The sequence below is a fragment of the Ornithodoros turicata genome, unplaced genomic scaffold (genome assembly GCF_037126465.1).
Source record: "Ornithodoros turicata isolate Travis unplaced genomic scaffold, ASM3712646v1 ctg00000783.1, whole genome shotgun sequence".
Classification (NCBI taxonomy): Eukaryota; Metazoa; Arthropoda; class Arachnida; order Ixodida; family Argasidae; genus Ornithodoros; species Ornithodoros turicata.
The window spans coordinates 771,443-788,351 of NW_026999401.1; the positions used below are offsets into that span (position 1 = coordinate 771,443).

The following is a 16,909-nucleotide window of genomic DNA, read 5'->3' on the forward strand; positions in this document are numbered from 1 at the left end:
AAGAAGAAGAAGCTATACTGGGATACGGTATCCAGCTCCTTCCCTCCTCCCCTTTATCGCCGCAGCTACAATGAAACACCCGGAGAGCATGGGCAGGATGTGTTAAGACGCGTGCGAAGACTCCCCATTCCGACCAGCACAAAGGACTTCTTTGTACGCTTTCATGTCGAAGTGGTTCCGGTGCAGCAATGGCTCTTAGGCAAAGGCTTCGACGTGCCACGAGCTGGTATGTGCCATGTATGCGGCCAAGAAGAGACTCTCCGGCATGCACTCTTCGATTGCAGGTCAGCCGTGCTGTTTTGGAGCGACCTTCGTGCAACGCTGGAGTTGTCGATCGACTTCTCATACGAGGAACTCAAGTTCCTCTTTTTCCCACGGGCCAGGTTCCCTGAACTCGTCAGTGTGGTTGCCACAGCGGGCTTGCATGCTCTATGGAAAAGCCGAACTGCGCGCGTAGAGTGCGACGTGCGAGCACTATCGCCGGTGGCATACCTGAAATCGAAATTGATGTGGACATTGTCCCTGGTTGGACAGAACAGGTTGAGGGAAAAGCTCGAATGGAAGAGGTTAGCCGCAGTAATTGAGAACATGGACCCAAAAACGTTTGGCTGCGTCATACGGAGGCGGTACAGAGCAACATGAGAGTAGCATGACAAGGCAGTCATGTTGAAGTGTTTTATATGTATAGACTTTTCGATGTAAGATTTTAATAAAAAAAAAAAAGTGGCTAGGATATCTGGCTCTCACCCAGAAGGCCCGGGTTCGATTCCCGGCATCGGAATATGAGGTCCCATGGTGTAATGGTTAGCACTCTGGACTTTGAATCCAGCGATCCGAGTTCGAATCTCGGTGGGACCTCTCTGCTGATATTGCTTTTTGATATGTGACTGCTTCTGTTAGATACAATCACTTTTTTTCTATCGATCATTTGCGTTGAAGTATCTCCGGTGTGGTCTAGTGGCTAGGATATCTGGCTCTCACCCAGACGGCCCGGGTTCGATTCCATGCATCGGAATATGAGGTCCCATGGTGTAATGGTCAGCACTCTGGACTTTGAATCTAGCGATCCGAGTTCGAATCTCGGTGGGACCTCTCTGCTGATATTGCTTTTTGATATGTGACTGCTTCTGTTAGATACAATCACTTTTTTTCTATCGATCATTCGGTTAGAAGTATCTCCGGTGTGGTCTAGTGGCTAGGATATCTGGCTCTCACCCAGAAGGCCCGGGTTCGATTGCCGGCATCGGAATATGAGGTCCCATGGTGTAATGGTCAGCACTCCGGACTTTGAATCCAGCGATCCCAATTCGAATCTCGGTGGGACCTCTCTGCTGATATTGCTTTTTGATACGTGACTGCTTCTGTTAGATACAATCACTTTTTTTCTATCGATCATTCGCTTTGAAGTATCTCCGGTGTGGTCTAGTGGCTAGGATATCTGGCTCTCACCCAGAAGGGCCGGGTTCGATTGCCGGCATCGGAATATGAGGTCCCATGGTGTAATGGTCAGCACTCTGGACTTTGAATCCAGCGATCCGAGTTCGAATCTCGGTGGGACCTGTCTGCTCATATTGCTTTTTGATATGTGACTGCTTCTGTTAGATTCAATCACTTTTTTTCTATCGATCATTTGCGTTGAAGTATCTCCGGTGTGGTCTAGTGGCTAGGATATCTTGCTCTCACCCAGACGGCCCGGGTTCGATTCCATGCATCGGAATATGAGGTCCCAGGTTGTAATGGTCAGCACTCTGGACTTTGAATCCAGCGATCCGAGTTCGAATCTCGGTGGGACCTCTCTGCTGATATTGCTTTTTTATATGTGACTGCTTCTGTTAGATACAATCACTTTTTTTCTATCGATCATTCGCTTAGAAGTATCTCCGGTGTGGTCTAGTGGCTAGGATATCTGGCTCTCACCCAGTCTGGCTCAGACTTCTTATTATTATCCGAAAACCTCAGTAACATATTTGAAAGGCTCCTTTCCTCCATGTTCTCCCTTCTTTTTCTTTCACCTTATACCCGCTCAGAAAAATGATGCAGTCGACAACCCCAGTGACAGGGGACTCCCTGTCTTCTGGTGTACGAGTTTGCAAAACCGTACAAAGTGTTGAGGTTTTATGCCGTGGACAATCTGTGCGTGTGGCTTCAACACTACCGAGAGAGCATCAGTCAGACATCCAGTTCGGTCCAGTCAGCGAGAAAATGTGGTACACCACTTTGTCATCACACACCTCGCCTTCACCTCGAGGTGAAGGGCGATAAAGGCTTCGGGTCGACACACGGAAACAAACCAAAAAAAAATATGGGAAGGTCGATCGGCAAGGCCTTGCAGCGGGAGTCGCGATATTCCCAACACAGTCTCTTTTTTTTTTTTTCCTGAACGCCAAGAGGAACGATTTCACAAAAAATAAAAGGACACATTGTAGAAAAATAATAACTATGGTCACCTGACAACATAACCGGTTCTTGTTTGACTGTGGCAAAAAAGTACAGTTCGGCCTCCTTATTATGTGGGACAGGATAATATATGCCTTCTTTTCTTTTTTTTAGAATAATTTCTGAAGCGTAAAGTTTTACTCCAGATTTCGTTGTGTTGAATGCTGAGGTCTCAGTTAATTCAATCCAAACTTGAAAACGTGAAATTCGGTCATGGAAAAGCTGAAGAACTGGACACCATGTGAGCCAAATTTATGCGTATTTTAGGAAAATCACTATTCTTGAAGGGCAACACAGATGCAATTACAAAATTGGGGTTTCCAGAGATGAATATGAGCGCTAGTTGCCAAATGAAGGAATGATCACGGAGAAGTCGTTTCATATCATCAAAGCTCGCACGAGATGCCAGATTTTCTTCCCCGGAAGAAAATGTCCCCAGGCAGAACCGCCCCAGGGAAAAATGACCCCCGGAGAAATCGTCTCCGCAAGAACGAAAGCCATTTGATCGAACGCAGGACATTTGGTCGAAAGTCATTCGATCGAACACTGTTTGATCGAAACGGCAGCGGTCGGTTGGTAGATTTTTTTTTATTGCTTTGTTTGGAGCAGATGCATACTCTAAACAAGATTGACGTAAAGTTTTATATGGCTGTTAATACAATATCTGTATTTTATACTATGGCGAAATTTCCTTCTTAGCATTCAGACTTCGAGTGCCTTTCGTGCACATATCACTATCCCATTTCGGATCCCAGCAATGAAAAGGGTGCCCAGAAGAAGCACAGACTATTGGCTGCTCCCAACTTGGACATTTTCTTCGGTATGTATCCTACAGCTACGGGGGATGCTACCGCATTGTTCTATTCAATTCAATTCAGTTTTATTCAATTTTATTTCCTTTCGGATGGGAGAAAGTAAAAAGCCGGAAGGCTGTGGTGTTCGTGAATGACCAATAAAACGTTTCTGCAAATGACCAGTGGTCTCCCCTCTTTAGCTGAAAAAAAAAGAAGAAACAAACAAAAAAGGAGAGGACACTGATTGCCTCAGGCTCCATATGCTCGAATCAAAAGTTACAGAAAAAGAGGTGCTAAGGACACGCTGCGAGCTTTGAACTCCCTTCGAAAAAAACGTCGTTCGAACAAACGGCATCGATCAACTGGCTTTAGATCGAACGGCTTGCGACCAAGCGGTCTTCGATCAAACGCCTTCTCCAAACAGCTTAGGATTTCGGAATAACTCCTTGAACTCAATCTTTATGGATAAATGGACAAGATAAAATGAAAGGAACTTGACGCGTGACGAGGTCTCAGAGCACGATTTCCGTGTCATAACGCTCTGATTATTACCCGGAAACTTCAGTACTATATTTTTAGACACTCCTTGGTTTTCACAGGGTACTACACATTACACCAGACCTTTCGTTCAGCGTAGACACTAGTTCAGCGGAGAATCCCCAGTGACCCGGAGCTTTTCCTTATCTTCCTCAGAAGGCCTCCGTTTGTTCGCCGTCCAAAGACAGACGGGTATAGGTTTTGGGTAATCCAACGTGCAACTAGCAAGGATTGTCGAAAGATGGAAAATCCAGGGAACCGGTCTCGAAAAATTGGTCGTATCTCAAAATAACGTGATCGAAGTCCCCGTTGCAAAATAAACTACTGTAAATAAATGTTATCTGGCTGTTTCTGCGCGGAAACTGTCAAAGCAGCGGTCGCTTGATCGATTTTTCGTATTGGTTCACGTGGAGCGTTCATGAAAATAAATAAATAAAATAATAAAGATAAAAATAAAAATAAATCGATCAATAAAAGAAAGAAAGAGAAACAACAAATAAAGCTGCAGTTCTAGGTGCCGTTATCCTAAGAAATGTTTACCTGTGTGTAATCCGCTTGCTGGCTGTTTCAACATTACGAACGTTACAGGGCAGTCCTGTTGAACGTTACTGGAATGTTTGTGAAGTCGGCCTTCCACTAATCGTAAATACGAGAGATTCTCGTTAGCCTTATGAGACAGTTGACTGAGTAAGCACAAATCCGAAACGGCTGTGATGTTCGTGAATGACAAAGGTCTGCAAATAACCAGTGGCCTCCTTTCTCTGAAAAAAAAAGCAAGAAACAAACAAACAAACAAAAAGGAGAGGACACTGATTGCCTCATGCCCCATATGCTCGAGTCAAAAGTTACAGAAAAAGAGGTGCTAAGGACACGCTGCGACCTTCGAACTCCCTTCGAGAAAACGTCTTTCGAATAAACGGCGTCGATCAACCGCCTTTCGATCGAACGGCTCTCGACCAAGCGGTCTTCGATCCTTCTCCAAACAGCTTAGGATTTCAGAATATCCAATTATAATGTGATGAGGAAGATGCGATGAACTGTGGACGGTGAACTGTAAAAAGCAAGCCTAAACTAACCTACCCTGGAAACTAACCTAGGACCCGGCTCTAACCGGTCTGGGGACGCTACGTCCAACGAGACGTTACATCCGACGCGCCGTTACATCCATCGGTGGACATAAAGGCGGGACCCCATAACAAGCGACAAGCGGCGGCAACACGCTACAAATGACAAAATCGACGTCTGCGCCCCCTGTCCAGCGGCAAAAAAGCTCTGTCGCGGCTTCAAAATTTTGCATCTACTGGAAGTAGATATTTGTCGCGTGTCGCCAGAAACTGTTGCCCGTCGTTTGCTGAAATCCGTCAGATCTGACGGCAGATGGAAAGGGCGTGGGTGAGGGGGGGAGGAGGATCGCGAGGAGGCGCTATTTACGCGGGAGGACTGAAATCGAAAGTAGTTCGTTGTGAAACATGTCTGCTGCGCCGCCAGACAGCCAGCCTGCAGGCGAATCTTTGGACGAAAGGGAGTTTTTGATCAACCTCGTCGAACGTAGGGAGCCTCTATGGAACAAGGCCCATCGTGAGCATAAAAACAGGAACATTAACCGTGCACTCCCAGTAAACCACGAATATCCTGGAGACGTCCAAAATGTGTCGCAGACGTCCAAGATATGTCGAGACATCCTATGTACGTCCCAGGGATATTCGTGATTGGATCCAAACTATATATGCTGCAGATGTCACAACGGTAGCTATGTTGCATGGACGTCACACGGACGTCCAGTCTGTCTCCTCAAAATATTTTAGTTCTTGGGGATATCCAATTCTGTACAGCCCCTGTACGTCCTAAAGCGAATATCTTGGGTACATCGAGATTTGGATATTCTGAGGTGATCGCATCACGAACCAAAAAGTACGTGCAAACAGGGGCTGAATGACGTTTCTCAGAAACAAAGGCCGGTCCTGTGCAAGATTGCAAGATTTTGCTCCTTCCAAAACTGACTGTCTATGTTACATTGAGCACTTATTGCGAAAGAGGCAGAGATGCGGAATTCTGTGGCACTCTCAAATTTGACTTTCGATGAACCTATACTGAGTGTCTCAGACCAAGAGCAGTAAGAAATACAGGCGTTACCTTGTTGCAGAGTTAATACACCACGCAACTCGTCACTTGACTGTTGTTTTTGTGCATAATCGGATTATACTTAGACAGCTCACCATCCGTTTTGTTTCAGAGGCGAGGAGTACCCTCGAATTCGCGGAAGTTCGCGCGACAAGCAATATAGTATTTGTTTTCTCTTGGAAAGGGAATGCTAGTACCTTTTGAAGCTTTTTGGACTGTGAGCTTTTCCATTTCTCTGTTTGCTTTATTTAAATCGCCGCGCTCTGTGTCCGTTATGGGAATTACCAGAAACGGGTACAGTGGGGCAACAGGGAATGAAATAGTTATGTGGTGGCCACTCTCTATAGTTACGGGTCCGTTAATGGTGCCGACACCAGTCCCCTGCACACAACTCTCGCAAAATGTTTCAAAATATGATTTGAAGATGATAAAAGCAACTTCAAGCTCCCAATAAACATCCATGCGTCGTCTCGATCTCAAAGCTGTCAATATCCCACGGACGTCTACTGTACGTTTGTGGGATGTTCGTGGAATGTGCAACAGGGGAAGATTTTATTGTCCCCTGGACGTACAGATGATGTCTATGGGATTTGTGGCGTGTTCCCAGGGACGTTCCAACCTCCGAGTCAGGATATGACATGGATGTTCAGGGGACGTCTCTGGTTTGCTGGGCTGTGGGCCGAAATAGCGGACGCCATGCAGGCGGAAGGTGAGTGAAGATGATCTGCGAGTTACTTAAAACTGTATGTATTGCTCGTGCACGAAACGGTACAACTTGAGCACTGCTTGTATATCCACGTACGACCTTTTTACCTTCATTGTATCTTCTTTCATTTCTTGATTTCTTTGCATGTGCAACAAAGATAGTAAATGCCGACAGATGTGGAAAGCACTTGTCGACCAATTCAGAAGATGCCTTAAAGAGGCGAACAGACAGAAAAGTGGTGCTGGTGAGGCTGATATCGCATCATCATTGGCAGCGATCAAGTGGAAATACTTTCAACTGATGATGTTTGTGAAGCCCAGCGTTGATCACAACGTGTAGGTAGCACCCAGCTTTGCTGCAAATTGTAGCTAGACACAGGGGTTTTTCATTTAAACCTTGTTGCAAATTGATGAGACATTGAAATTTCTCGAGGCCACAGTTAACGAATTCAGATGAAAGTTTTGTGAGATTCAAACGGATGAGATTTTGCAGGTTCAATAACAACGGTTTGAAAATCCCTGACTGTACCTCACGATACATTCCAGATGTGACATGATCCCAGATGTTTTGGTTCATTTGCATGAATTTCATGTGGTGGACTTCCTGTAGGGGACACTGCAACATGGCCCAAAGGAAAACAGTGCCACAGTCTGCACCTGCAGTTTCTGTTGCCAGTACTCAGGTTGCTGAGCAAGAAGACCTGGACGTCCTCAGCGCAGTATCTGTCACTGACACTGCAAACGACGAGACTACACTCTAAATCTTTTCACACCTTTAAAGGTGTAACAACGTGCATGGCGCACGCCTCTTTAGGTGTAATTTTGGTAACATCATAATGGAGCACGATTTCGCACACATTTTCTTTACTCGAGTGTTGTCTGTCTTCCAAAAATTCAGTCTTGCAACATCTCAACCTTGTTCAACAATATTGTAGACACTTGCGCGTGCTCGATTATCGATAGCGATGCATATATGCATTAGCTCGTACCTACGATATCCAAGACATAATGAAAGCAAGATTTGCACTGACACTTGATCTTTAGCAATGCTTTCCAAAGTTTGTAAAATATCATCCTGGAGACGCAATGTTACGCAACCACACCTTCATAGCGCACACCTTTAAAGGTGTTAAAAAGTTTACAGTGTACTGAAAGCAACCACGTCGCCAGTGAACCAAGTACCTCACGGGGCACGACGAGTACCAACCCAAGGAAAAAGAAATGGGGATTGTTTGATGATTTGATTGTTTTGATTGTTTGATCATTCACCTTGTAGTTATAGTACATTGATCCGCTAAGTGGTGGCGCCTGGATATTTACATGTTTGCCATCAACGGCTCCAATGCAGTTGGGGAATTGCCACCTAGTTGCAAAATCCCGTGCAGAGCCTTCCCACAATTGCCGAGTAGGTTCCTACAAGAGCAGGCATAAGCAATTCCGTCAAAATGTGCAACATGAATTAAGAGGGATCAGCATCATGCCTCTTGCAATCTGTGTTAGCTGAATCTGGGTAAACTTCATACAGGCATGTACACTGGCTGCAGAGTCTCCCACAGAGCATTGCAAGTCTCCAGGATGATGCGCCTCGCAGTCTCGAAACCAACGCGGAACAAAAAGGCCATCGACTTTACGCTGTCCCCAGTAGCCAGGTACCTGCGCCGTGGCCAGAGCTACAGATGTGCATACATATACGCCGAATATCCGCAAGAAGCTCATGCCAGTCGACATACCTCAGTGTAATGGCAAGCCTTTGCTCTGGTGAAATTGCCTTCCGTCCCCACGGACATTTTGTCAGCTTCTCCCTCACGAGTCCCAACAGGTGGTTGAACCTCTCAGGGGACATCCTGAGGACGGTGTAGTGCAGCTCGGAACCGCTGGACTGCATTCTTCTCACCTTAATCATTGAATATGTTCGTAAGTTCGTGAATTTGATTGAAAACAGCAGCTAACCATCGTGCCATAGGCTCCTTCGGTCTCTCGGTTCCGCCACTCTTCTCGAACCCACCATCGCCGCGCAGACGGCTCGCTAGTCTTCCGCCACAAAAGCAGGTATATGAGCAACCGAAGAATCAGTTGCTTTCTTCTCAAAATATTTATCTGCCGGTCGCGGAACCGTTTAACGGACAACGCGCGCGCTTTCGCCATTTCGGAGCAGCCGTCAAGACAACCGCGCAAACCGCAGCGCCACCATCTGCGAGAAATCGGTGAAACCTAAAATTATACACATGAGTATATATGAGTATGGGAGCCGTAATTCGTTCCCATTTACTTTTGTGATGTTCATAAACAAAAACTACTCGACTTTTGTATGTTTTATACTTGAGAATATATATTTGTACTCCGAAACGATCTTTCGACGGACGTCCCTGTCGCCTGTCAAATGAGTAGGGGAATAGCAGACCCAGCATCCGCGACAGCGGCAAAATCTGTAGCGTGTCGCTTATCGCTTGTTATGGGGCCCCGCCTTAACGGCGCATTGGATGCAACGGCTCGTTGGCTATAACGGCACGGTATGGATGTACCGACACGTTGGATGTAACCGCACGGTGGACATGGTGATCTTTTGGATGTAAATGCTCGATGGATAAGCGGCTTCAGGATATGTCGGCCGTGAACTAATGTGGCACCGATTTTTTTTTTTTTTTTTTTTTGAATCAGCCACTCCATAACACATATTTCGCGGCGTATCCTCGGAACGTTTTTGTTTGTTTGTTTTCGTGATGTGATGTGATGTGATAAGGAAAAAAATGGGGATGCGAGTTTCGACGACGTCGAACTGGCTACCCCAGTACTCTTATACAAACACATGATGAGAGTGATGAAAAACAGAGATGATGATTTTTGTTTTCGTGAGAGTCCGTCAAATTACGATGTTTTATGATTTGATATGTTCACAAGTTACGGACAGAGTTGCTGTCGTGAGAGAATAAATTAGTCAGGTTCTAAATTACGAGGTTGGTCCACAAGTTGAAATCCCCAAATCTCAAAACATTCACGAAAAAATATAGTATTAGGTAAAAAAGGCAAAAGCGCATTAGGTAAAAAAGCTGCTGGTCGTGTGTGTCATGTTCTGCTTGCTGTACGTACTTGGCCTCGCTAAGGGCGGGCCGCTCGTCACGACCAACGCAACAGCGCGCGTCCTAGGCCGACTTCCAAGCAAACCGTACCGTCATGTGATCGTCGGGGAAAACCCAGGCAAAACGTCCTGGCAGCACGGCCGGACTGGGCATAAGTAAGAAAGCACCAACACGGCTTTACGACAACGAATGGCGCGAAGGCAGCCAATGATAAAAGTGACAACAAAGCAGCGACAAAGATAACTTCCCGGAATGCAGACGCAGCATTGCGATTTTTTCTATTTTCAAAGTGCTGTCTGTTGACAATACAAAAAAAAAACATCTGCTGTACACCTAACATTTTATTAATATGCGCGTTGCTCCACACATGCGCATTGCTTAGAACTAATTGATGTTGATGTTGACGAAAAAAATAATAGAGAGAAATAGGGAACTCAGCAACATGCTTCATACCCTAACGATTTGTGGTTGTACCAATATAGCAGCTGTCTATGAACAAATCAATGTTAATCCGTATTACAGATCACTTCTTTTCATTTAGTTATTTTTTTCCTATTCAAAGAAGTACCCGTGAGGTACCGCGTTGGCGTCTAGGTTTGACACAGGCGTCTATATTCAGCGACACCTGCGTTCTTTGCGCTGGTATTGGAACCACTGTCCCACACTTTTCTACGTCTGTGGATGTAGCATGAAAATGCAAACACCGAACTTTTACTAACCTTATAATCAACTAACGAACGTGCTGTTCCGTCGCGTTCGTTTCATTTATCTCATATTTCTTGATTTTATTTATTTATTTATGTATTTCTGGAATAGCAAGCCGACGTCCCGTTTGGCTGACCTTTAGCCTGTTTTTTTTTTTCGTCTAATAAATATATCCCCCCTCTCCCGTCGCTGTCGCTGGTTGTCGTTGGTTTTCCTTGCTTCGCGAACGTGAATTCGGATTCGGGAAAAGACTGTTGCTCATTGCGTGGGCGGAAATAACTGTGCAGCGACCGCTTGATCGATTTTTCTTATTGGTTCACGTGGAACGTTCATGAAAAAAAAGAAAGAAAATAATAAAGATAAAAATAAAAATATATCGATCAATAAAAGAAAGAGAAACAACAAATAAAGCTGCAGTTCTAAGTACCGTTGTCCTAAGAAACATTTATCTGTGTGTAATCCGCTTGCTGACTGTTTCAACATTACGAACATTACAGGCCAGTCCTGTTGAGCGTTACTGGAATGTTTGTGAAGTCGGCCTTCCACTAACCGTAAATACGAGGGATTCTCGTTGGCCTTATGAGACAGTTGACTGAGTAAGCACAAACCCGAAACGGCAAAATCGAGCAAATTGACGTTTCATGTCAAGCTAATAAACTCATCTCACTTCTCTATAAGCGCACCGAAAAAAAGAAGAGGTTTATTGGTCTCGGTGGTCTCTTACACGGGCCGCGATAATGCTGGCTCGTCTACCCAACGTCCCCCCCCCCCCCCCGACAATGCTGGCTGACGATAATCCCTTTACGAGCAGCTACGTAAGCTTTTGTTCTGGTCTCCAAGACCATGCTCTAAGTCCGCTGTCCATGAAAGTAAAGAGGAGAGAGGGAGCACTACAGTGCGCGTGCGCGCCGCATGGTCGGCAGATGGATACGGTCAAAATGTTCCGCGCGGTTTTTCCTGTGCTACGGCTAGAGGGCGACACAGACTGACGCGGTTTACGGGGCTCTGAGACGGTATTTATCCGTACTCACGTTTCATGCTTTTTTATAAAAACGGAAAGTGGTAGACATATAAATTTGATGTCTATCGATTCCTGAAATAATCCCAGAGAAAGTAAATGCAAAGTTTTTTTTTCGAAATGGCTATAGAAGTTTAATAAAACCTGTTCAAAGAGGGAGGAGAAAAATTGTGTATTTTTTCGCATTCGTGACGTCGCCGTAAAATACATACGACATATATGAGAAATCCTGTAGCGTAACTAGTTTCATCTCGTCTTCCTCTTTATGATAAAAGCACCCGCGTCAAAATCTGCGCGGCGGTTACCGAGAGATAGCATAAAAACTGTTCCATAGGAAATACATTGGGACGGAGAGCTGGTATGCCCTCTTAACTTCGCGAGCTAGTGCATCACTTCGACGCGTGATTCGCCACGAACTCTTCCACGAGACAACCACAATGGTTATGGAGCGCGCGAACTTTAAAAAAGGACGGAAGGCTATCAAAAAATATTTAAAAAATCAGATTAAGACGTTTCATGAAAGTGTGTGTGTCATTTTACCAGATTGCGTGAAAGGTTTTGATGTGTGCAATTTGTTTCCCAGAAAAAAAACTCACATAAATATGGCTCCGCGCGTTCACCCTTAACTCGCCACTCCAGGTATAACGAGGATGAGATGGTATGATGCCACGTCACCGACGACGTTATAAGGAGAACTCGTTCTCGTTCGCCGGTTAGTGGGGGTTAGCCCCCGCCTTGTCTCTTTGCCGCCGTAAACCCGTTTTGCCAGTTCTCCCGGAGAACAGGGGATAGAAGGAGCGGCTGAATCATTACCGAGCCAGTAGAAAGGCTCTTTTCAGATCCCCGAGCAGCCGAGTAGCAGACAACATTTCTCTGGACCAAACAGCGAGTGTTCTCCTTATAGCGTCAACGCCAGGTTCCCGGCAGATCACAGTCTGGTACTGCTCTTCACCACCATATTGCGCACGGTCGCTTTGTGCGGCGTGCTTTAAATTCAATTTCTGCGATAACCATGACTCTGTGGTGTGAATTACTTCGCGTGGTGTATTTTACTGGCCTACTTAATAGTTTTATAGAAAGAAAACAGGGTGTTAAAAATGACTTCTGTGCTACTTTAACTGTAACGATAACGACCGGTACTTTGCCGGTACTGTACCACGCAGCAACCGACAGACCGATCGTACGCACCGCGCCGGTTCTCGAAGACTCGCCAATTTGACCTGACGTGCTGAAGGTTATTTAAAGGAGCAAAGAGAGAGAGAGAGAGAGAGAAATACATGATGACGATAATATGGGGATGACTTCCGCTCATTGAGCAGAATGCTACCCCAAAGGAGCAAAGAAATGAAAATAGGCGCTATGGAATATGAAAGCGCCACTTCTCGAGTCCACATGCAAAATACTTCCGGGGAATGTGATCGGGTCGCCATTTCAGGTGTTTTCCAGGCTTTAGAGCATTAGAGCTCATATGCCTACGCTCATCATTAATGGTGGGGGGGGGGGGTGACGTTGGGCCACAGGTACTTGTTTTCGTTCCTGTAAGTCATAGAGAGTCTTTGTATGCAATGTTCCTTTTTGCAACCGTCGCAAGGAGGGCAAAGCCGCATTTTCTAGCATACACCATTCACTCGCAGATTCATACCTGGGAATTATGTTCTGCTATTGCCCCTGGATAAAATAAATTTAAGTGAACTAAAAGAATAAAAAAAACACATTCGTTGGCTGTTTGTGGGCTGTATGCCACGATAGTCGCCCTTCTTTCACTGGCTTCCAGGGCTTTACCCCTCGATAGCGGCCACTCTTTCATACAGAAGAAAGTAAAAAGGAATAAAAGAGGATAAGCACTCGCTGGCTTGTGGGCTTTTGCACCACGATAGGGGCCACTCTTTCAGACACTACAGGGGCGTCCAGAAACATTGTCTAATAGTGCATTCAACGGCGACTTTTCAGCCACCGTACTCATTTTCTGGGATGACGCCGAAATAAATCATGTAAAAATAAACCGTTCAAAAATAAATATGGTAAAGATAAATCTTTCAAAATAAACTCTTCAATATAAATCACGAGAAAATCCACGCGATCGAAATAAACTCCGAAAAGTAAACTTCGAAGTATAAACGCTTCGAAATAAATCACCGTCCCTGATTGATGGACAACCGACGGCTCTACGTCCGCCGCGGAAATTAGTGCGCTCATCGCGCTTTCACAGCTCGGCGCTCGGCTGGTTCAAGGGTCAAGAGTGCGTGTCCTGTATTCATACGCGCACCGTCCTCATCACTTTTAAACTGGATATTTGAAACCCAATGTTGTTATATGAACAAATGTAATGTACAAACATGAGTTAGAAACATAATAGCATGTTCCACCGAAAAGAACATCGTGTAGCCCATAAAGTATCATACGGAACATTACCTTCCTAACCCTCACCATGATTTATTTTAACGACGTTTATTTTGAGGGCGTGTATTTTTAAAGGATTTATTTCAGAAAATGGATTTTGAAGGGTGGAATTTTAAGCGTGGATTTCTTAATGTTTTATTTTAAAAGATTTATTTCGGCGTACAGCCCATTTTCTCAGTGGCGAGCTTGATGGTTTGCATAGGCCTCATTCCAACCGGCGATCTGTTTACGTTCAATTTCACTGGCTTTCTTTGGTTTCTGACCTGTTATTTGTTTCTTTTTAATACTGTTGTTCACTCACTGCATAACTTCAGCAGTGAGTGGTGGGTGACTATGGCGTAATAAATAATGACTGATGTTGGATGAATGATGGTAGGTGATTGTGGTGGCATAAGCCGTGAGTAAAATGTATAAAGGTGAGACGAGTAAAAATAAATGGGGGGGGGGTTAAAAGGAGTCAGTGTGACGGGATAAAAGTTAAAACGGGTAATGAAACAGAGTGAATGACTGAAGTACAAAGGAAATAAAGAGAAACTTTAAAGGTTAAAAAGATGAGGGCCAATATAGGGCATATTCTAAATATAATACGTGATACGAAGCTTGTATAAAGCGGGGTTTTAAAACCTGACATTAATGTCTCCATTCTGAAGATCATAGATAACATTGGGGGTGAATTTTTTCAGGAATTCATGCGTTTGCGTTTTCACCTGTTCTCTTCTTAGGACCCACTTTATTTCATTGCTGCATTTCGCTAGGAATCTCACCGAGTCTGGGGGAGACCCTCCGTGCGGTATATCCAGACTTGTACAAAATACTGCGCAAAAGTATTTAAAATAAGATACTAAATACTCTACGGAAAAAGTATTTAAAATAGAGTACAAAATACTCAAAACTGAAAGTAATTTGAGTAGAGTACTAAATACTCTAAGGGGTATTTAAGATACTATTTAAAGTACTTTAGTATTAGCAGTAAGTGAAACGCGCATTCTGAACGTGGCCTTACAAATGAAAGGAATAAACTTCATCAGCCATGCATATCTTTCATTTGCAACGTCTTGGTGTCAAGTAATATTTGGTGAACTTTGGTGAACCCAAGTAAACTTTGTTGATATGTTCTGACCCAAAACTTCGTAATCCCTCCTGTATGTCGGTTCGGGTCTTTCAACCTCTGGCACGTGTTTATTGCTTTGATGACCAAGTAAATAAATGCCGGGATTATCTTGTACCTAATCCCCTGGTGATTCACCTGGCAATATGAATAGGAACGGTTTTCTGACGAAGCTGGCTATTGAGAAGCAAGGCCAGGCTTGGGACCAGCCTATTGTACAAGAGGATAAATGACAGATTCGCGAATTCCCGAAAAAAAAAATAAACGAAGAAAAAGGGGGTTAAATTCCAGTGAGCTGAAAATCTCGGCACGGCGGGAAGCGTGCTGGATGGCTTGGCGAGGAAGGAAAGTATTTGAGTACTGAGTAGCAAATACCGAAAAAAGTATTTTAAATACATTAAAAATACTTGTCGGAAAAAAGTATTGAGTAGAGTACCAAAATACCCGAAAAAGTATTTAAAATACTGTATTTTGAGTACGTACTCATGATACGTACAAGTCTGATCGCACCTCGTCAACCAGTTCTGGTAGGATACCTCTACAACGGTGAGGATGAACTGCCTTCTTTCAGAGGCATTAGAGGGTGTCTGGTCGAGGTACCGTATCGTCCCGTAATTGATGTCGTTGATGCCAAAGAGATTTTTTTATTTTCTCTTTGACAGGAGCCAAAAAGGGGCATGCTGAGAAAAAGTGTTGGAGGGGAATGTGATCGGGTCGCTGCGCCATTTAGTTTACAAACCGGGGCTCTATCAAGTCTGCATGTAAGTGAAAAAAAAGTGGCTAGGTAGGAAGCAAGCGAGCTGGTGAAGATGACGCATAATGTAAAACCCTGAGACTAGGGAACACGAAGAGACAAACACAACACGAAGTGTCAAACACAGCTGAAAATTTTACTTCAAATACAAGAAATATATTCACAACAGAGGGAAGAGAAACAACCAGTTGAGGACAAAATAGGAGGTCAGTTCGGGAGAACGAGCAGTCTGGCCAAGGCCGAACCGAGGATTACGGATGGTTTGCTGACACAGTTCCCACAAGATGTTATGCAAAGGGTCTCTCTCGAAAGCCTCCTGTGAGGGCCCACTTCGGAAGCCTTTACAATGGACCTTTTCCATATTCGCGTCGCTGCGGAATGTCGAACGTCATGTCTTTCCTCCCAATAATGGTGACGTTTTACGAACTGGCACGTACGTTGCGTGGGAAAGTAGCAAGAGAAGATTGGAAGAAGAATGCGGAAAGAGTGAAAGCGCATTGTGCTCGTTACCATACCTCAAACGTCCGCTAACCTTGAAACCGATTATCTCCCAACAAAGAACATGACAATCGCCCGCAGGTAGGTCCATTGCAATGTTTGCCGCTCAAAGATGGTGGACTCAAGGGCTGGGCATGCGCATACGCGTTGTCGGAAATGGTCCATTGTTTCATCCCATAGAGGGAAGCAATCTGAGCATTCTTCCAAATGCTTGGGAATTTCGGACTTTGAAGCTTTATTTTTTACTTTTAATGAAGCTGTCTCAAGCGATCATTTAAGCAAAGTTTTGTCTGGCCAATATAACAGAAACCACAAGCTAGGGGCATCTGTTAAACAACGTTTGAAGAACAGGCGACGGATTTGTTCCGGTGATCGAGAACAGCTTCCGTCTTGGCCGTCTCACGCTTTTCGCCAAACCTGAAGTTACCTGCAAGAATTACCGGAACAAATTCGTCCCCTGTTCTTGAAATGTTGTTTATCAGATCCACCTAGCTTGTGCTTTCTGTTATATTGGCCAGACAAAGCGGTGCTTAAATGATCGCTTGAGAGAGCATTCATTAAAAGTAAAAAATAAAGCTTCATGGAGGAGGAGGAGGAGGAGGAGGAGGAGGAGGAGTGTCGTTGGGAGGAACCCGAGAGGTCTGCCTGCCTGATTAGGCGGCATGTTTCTCGGGAAGGGAAAGGTGGTGGAGAGGAGGAGAGGAAAGGGTGAAGTGGAAGACCGAGCGGAATCCGCTCGGGGGGAGGATAGCTGCG

General features: G+C 44.8%; 6 non-coding genes across 6 annotated transcripts; all 6 read left to right on the forward strand.

Annotated features, from left to right (window-relative positions):
• The first annotated feature begins 786 nt into the window (after nt 1-786).
• Nucleotides 787-858, forward strand: Trnaq-uug (transfer RNA glutamine (anticodon UUG)). Its single transcript has one exon. It is a non-coding gene; the product is annotated as a tRNA-Gln (tRNA).
• A 162-nt stretch (nt 859-1,020) lies between these two features.
• Nucleotides 1,021-1,092, forward strand: Trnaq-uug (transfer RNA glutamine (anticodon UUG)). The gene has a single exon. It is a non-coding gene; the product is annotated as a tRNA-Gln (tRNA).
• An 85-nt stretch (nt 1,093-1,177) lies between these two features.
• Nucleotides 1,178-1,249, forward strand: Trnae-cuc (transfer RNA glutamic acid (anticodon CUC)). Its single transcript has one exon. It is a non-coding gene; the product is annotated as a tRNA-Glu (tRNA).
• Nucleotides 1,250-1,411: 162 nt separating this feature from the next.
• On the forward strand, nt 1,412-1,483 carry Trnae-cuc (transfer RNA glutamic acid (anticodon CUC)). Its single transcript has one exon. It is a non-coding gene; the product is annotated as a tRNA-Glu (tRNA).
• Nucleotides 1,484-1,488: 5 nt separating this feature from the next.
• Nucleotides 1,489-1,560, forward strand: Trnaq-uug (transfer RNA glutamine (anticodon UUG)). The gene has a single exon. It is a non-coding gene; the product is annotated as a tRNA-Gln (tRNA).
• Nucleotides 1,561-1,722: 162 nt separating this feature from the next.
• Trnaq-uug (transfer RNA glutamine (anticodon UUG)) lies at nt 1,723-1,794 on the forward strand. The gene has a single exon. It is a non-coding gene; the product is annotated as a tRNA-Gln (tRNA).
• Nucleotides 1,795-16,909: the final 15,115 nt, after the last annotated feature.